Source organism: Lucilia cuprina, chromosome 3 (assembly GCF_022045245.1).
Source record: "Lucilia cuprina isolate Lc7/37 chromosome 3, ASM2204524v1, whole genome shotgun sequence".
Taxonomy (NCBI): Eukaryota; Metazoa; Arthropoda; class Insecta; order Diptera; family Calliphoridae; genus Lucilia; species Lucilia cuprina.
Genome location: NC_060951.1, coordinates 5,937,957 through 5,943,386, shown reverse-complemented (window position 1 = coordinate 5,943,386; position 5,430 = coordinate 5,937,957).

Sequence of the window (5,430 nt, the reverse complement as noted above, 5' to 3'; positions counted from 1 at the left end):
TTTGTATCACAACTGATCGTCTCAAGTAAGTTGCGCTCACTTGTTATACTCATTAGTTGTTAGTGTTATTGCTAACTTTTGTAGTTGTTGTTGTGGTTATTGCTTGCTACTGTTCAAATACAAAGTAGTTGTTGTATACACACACACACATACATCATCATATTGTCGTTATTATTCGATTTGTTTTCGCATTTAATGTCAATATGTATAAGTTATTATTGTTGTATTAATATCACATACATAATTTGTTGAGAAAAGCTATCAAATCAACTTTAATATATTCTTACACTTAAAGAAATTTTAACTTAAACTTAAGCTTTAAACTATTTTTTTTAATTTCTTAAATTACTTGCTAAAATATGTCAATACTTCAAAAATTTTCTCACCAACTTTGCAGATCTTTATATACCAATAATATTAAAGTATTAAATTTAGTTAAACTTGAATTTACCTAGTTTAACTAAACTCAATTTTAACAAGTTTAAGTCTTCAAAATCGTGTTTTTATATACATCACTAATCCCTTTTTACAAAAAGCCAAAAATGTTTGTTTTTTATTAATATCTAACAATATTTTTACCAAATTTCTTACAAAATATGGCAACTCTGAAAAAAATTTAAATTGAAAATTAAATAATTTTTAATGACAAATCGTTAGGCGTTATCAAATTTAGCTAAACTTTCATTTTCCAAGTTTAACTAAACTCGGTTTAAGCAAGTTTAAGTCTTCAAAATTATGTTTTCATATACAACACTAATCCCTTATTACAAAAAGTAAGAAATTTTTGCTTTATAATATTATCTAACAATATTTTTCCAAAATTTCTTACAAAATATGGCAACTCTGAAAAATTTTAAAACAGAGAATTAAATAACTTTTGATGATAAGTCGTTAGACAGTATCAAAATTAGTTAAACTTTCATTTACTTAGTTTAACTAAACTCGGTTTAAGCAAGTTTAAGTCCTTGAAATCTAATCTTTTGTTATAACACTAAAACCTTATTACAAAAAGTAAGAAATTTTTGGTTTATTAATAATATTTAAAAATATTTTTTCAAATTTCTTACAAAATATGGCAACTCTGAAAAAAATTTTGTCTCAAAATTAAATAACTTTTGATGTCAAGTCGTAAGACGTTATCAAATTTAGCTAAACTTTCATTTTCCAAGTTTAACTAAACTCGGTTTAAGCAAGTTTAAGTCTTCAAAATTATGTTTTCATATACAACACTAATCACTAATTACAAAAAGTAAGAAATTTTTGGTTTTTAATGATTTCTAACAAAATTTTTCAAAATTTCTTAAAAAATATGGCAACTCTGAAAAAAAATTTTGTCTCAAAATTAAATAACTTTTGATGTCAAGTCGTTAGACGTTATCAAATTTAGCTAAACTTTCATTTTCCAAGTTTAACTAAACTCAATTAAAGCAAGTTTAAGATTTCAAAATGCCATTTTCGGGTTTTATGCTGCTGCCGTAACCTATATTTGGTGTATTTTTTATTCCAAAGACATATTTGCATTTTTTAACAAAACAAACTTTTAAAATATGGCAACACCACAAAATTTTTATCACAAAATTATCAGATTTCCACTGTTAATTGTTTTACACTAGCGAAATTAACTAAACTTGCTTTAACCAAGTTTAAAGTCTTTTTCATTTTAAAGTTATTCCTCCGACGTAAATAAACTTTCTTTACCTTTTTATAAGCTTTCCTAACTACATTTTAACCTAAAACTCCATAAATTTTAAATTATTCATTGATTATTTTATGTTATTCAACTGCATTACTTATAAAAGCTTATTAAAAGTGATTTCTATGCAAGAAAAATAATTGAAAATTTCTTGGAAATTTCTATAATCTCAACCTTTTCTTTGCCCTCTAAAATCATCTAACAACTTGACTAAATCATTTCAAGGAATTGATTTAAATATTTTCACACCTTTTTTAGAGAATAAACTTAACAAAAGTAGTCTTTGATAAAGTGTCATGATGATTCTGTAAATAACATTTATCATGGCATAAAGGTGGCAAATAAAACCTTCTCCCCCTAACACTCAACCTACCCCAGCTAACATACCTTAACTATAATTTTAATTCTATTGAAAAGTCAACGTGTAATAAAGCGTATAAACAATTTTGTTTTCAATTTTAATACCCAAAGAAAAAGTGCCAAGGAATTGAACATTTAAGTAGCTCGATTTCCGTTTCCTTAAAGAAAAGGAAAATTTATACTATATAGCCTCCCAACCCAAGGGGAAAAAACTTTATAAAATAAATCTAGACACACATTTCCTTTATACATCCATTCCACACACTTTAGCTCAAGGTATAGATGTTTAAGCATAAACAACAAGAAATCTCTATTAAGTACCTGTTGGCAATTTGGAGATGGAAAATTAAATATGCATTTAAGAATTTCCTTGAAAATTTCCGTTAACTAAAGATAAAATAACAACAACAACCACAACAACAAAAAACACTAGAAATTTGTTTGCAAATACAATTTTCAAGTTAAGATATTAGATATTAAGTGTTAAAATTTAATATGTTTGAATAATTTGAACATTTTATTGCACATTTTTAACAAAAATATGGCAACATTGAAAAAATGTTGTCACCAAATTAAAAGACTTTCAACTAAATATTATTTAGCAGTATTAAATATAGCTAAACTTGCAATAACCAAGCTTAACTAAACTCGCCTAAACAAAGTTTAAGTCTTAAAAACTAGTTATTTAGGTTTAAAACGCTTACTTTAATAATAAAATAAAAAAATATATTTTGCCTTAATCTACAATTTTAGTTTAAATTTCTAACAAAAATATGGCAACACTTAAAAAATTTTGTCACCAAATTAATAGACTTTCAACTAAATGTTATTTAGCAGTATTAAATTTCGCTAAACTTGCAATAACCAAGTTTAACTAAACTCGCTTAAACAAAGTTTAAATCTTCAAAAATAGTTATTTAGGTTTAAAATGCTTATTTAAATAATAAAATGATAAAATTTTGTATTTTTTGCCTTAATCTCAAATTTTATTGAAAATTTATAACAAAAATATGGCAACACTCCAAAAATTTTGTCACCATATTAAAAGACTTTCAACTAAATATTATTTAGCAGTATTAAATTTCGCTAAACTTGCAATAACCAAGTTTAACTAAACTCGCCTAAACAAAGTTTAAGTCTTAAAAACTAGTTATTTAGGTTTAAAACGCTTACTTTAATAATAAAATAAAAAAAATTTTGTATATTTTGCCTTAATCTACAATTTTAGCTTAAATTTCTAACAAATATATGGCAACACTTAAAAAATTTTATCACCAAATTAATAGACTTTCAACTAAATGTTATTTAGCAGTATTAAATTTCGCTAAACTTGCAATAACCAAGTTTAACTAAACTCGCTTAAACAAAGTTTAAATCTTCAAAAAAAAAGTTATTTAGGTTTAAAATGCTTATTTAAATAATAAAATGATAAAATTTTGTATATTTTGCCTTAATCTACAATTTTAGCTTAAATTTCTAACAAAAATATGGCAACACTCCAAAAATTTTGTCACCAAATTGAAAGTCTTTCCACTAAATGTTAATTAGCAGTATTAAATTTCGCTAAACTTGCAAAAACCAAGTTTAACTAAACCCGCTTTAAACGAGTTTAAGTTCTCAAAACTAGTTTTTCTGCTTCAAAACTTTACCATATGCCAAAATTGCAAATTTGTTACTTCATTAACTCAATTTTATGCTTTCTCTCTAAATTTCTTGCAAACATATGGCAACACCGAAAAAATTTCTTACATTCTAACTGCAATTTCCCCTCTAATTAAAAAATGCTCTTCTTAACATCGAGATTAATTAAAAAATTTTTTAACTGATAAACAATTTGTTAAATAAACCAACTACGCATTTTCTCCTCCCCCATATAGATACACTGTCATTTTTGTTATAAGGAAACGGAAATTGCTTCATTTGTTGTTTTTTTTTTAAACTAACTTAACATTCGTTTTCCCTTTCTTTCTTTTAAAGCAAAATTTTACCTTTAGGCATTTAAATTTGTTTTTGCAATATTGAAAATTTCCTTTATTAGTTGTTTGATGATAATTTAATTTCCTTTTGACAATTGTTTAGAATTTCATTACTTGATGATTGTTTAAAGTGATTTAAAAATAGTTTTTATTTTTCTTTTGTTTTGTTTTTTCTTCTCTATGGTTTCCAGCATTAAGTTTAATTTAATTGCTTTTTATTACCCTTTTGTTGTATTACCTGCGTTTGACTTGCTTCAGACCCCCATCTTTTATTAAACAACAACAATAAAGTAAAAAAAGAACACTTGTATGTGTTCTTTATAATGTCTTCTCTTAATTTGGTTTATCAACTCTGGTTATTGTTGTTCTTTCTGCTCACATTTTTTGCAATAACAAACATGTTGTTTGTGGTTTTACTGGGAATCGGTATTAAGGTGTGTGTGTGTATGTGTGAGTAAACTTAACTGTTTTAATTGCAATTCTCTCATTTCATGTTCAATGTTTTGTCTGTTTTATTAAACTGCAATTCAACAAACAAATGAAATTTGAACTTGACTTAAAAATAAAAGAAAACAAAAGCAAACCGGTGTTAAATACATTTAAAAAATAAAAGTTTTTATTATCAAATTCTTTTAATAAGATTTTGTAAGTTTTAAGATAGATAGATATGTTTTAATTTCTTTATGTTTAAAATTATATATTAATTCCATATGCCTTTAATAAGCAGTCACTCAAAGGAATATTTAACTTTTTTAATTGATTTTCTTGTTGTATGGCAAACACTTCTAAGCAAAACAATTTTATTATAATATGAAAATATTTTTGTTTGCTAATTTCCCTTAAGAAACATACAAATATTTTATAATTTCAGAAAATTTTTTAATTTACTTTTTAATGTCAAAAAACCCCACACAACAACAAAGTCGTTTTTTTTTTTTTTGTTAAACACACATACATACCCCAAAAAAAAACACTTAAGTGTAAAAGACAATAAAATACATTACTCGAAGGCTTTCTTTTGTTTTTTTTTTTTTTTTTAATTTAATAATGTAAACATATTGAAAGGATATAAAGAATTTTGTTGCTGGTTTTGTTGTTGTTGTTGGATTTTTCTAATACCAACAAAGAAAGTGGAGAAAAACAAAAAAATATACAGGCTTAAGTATATTTTTAGCTTAATATTAATAACTTCTTTAGGGAGATCTGAAATTAAAGTTAACTAAACTTTTAAATAACAAGTTTAACTAAACAAAGTTTAAGTTTTTGTGTAATAAGATCTGTCTATCTATCGACTTATCTATCTATCTATCTATCTATCTATCTATCTATCTATCTATCTATCTATCTATCTATCTATCTATCTATCTATCTATCTATCTATCTATCTATCTATCTATCTAT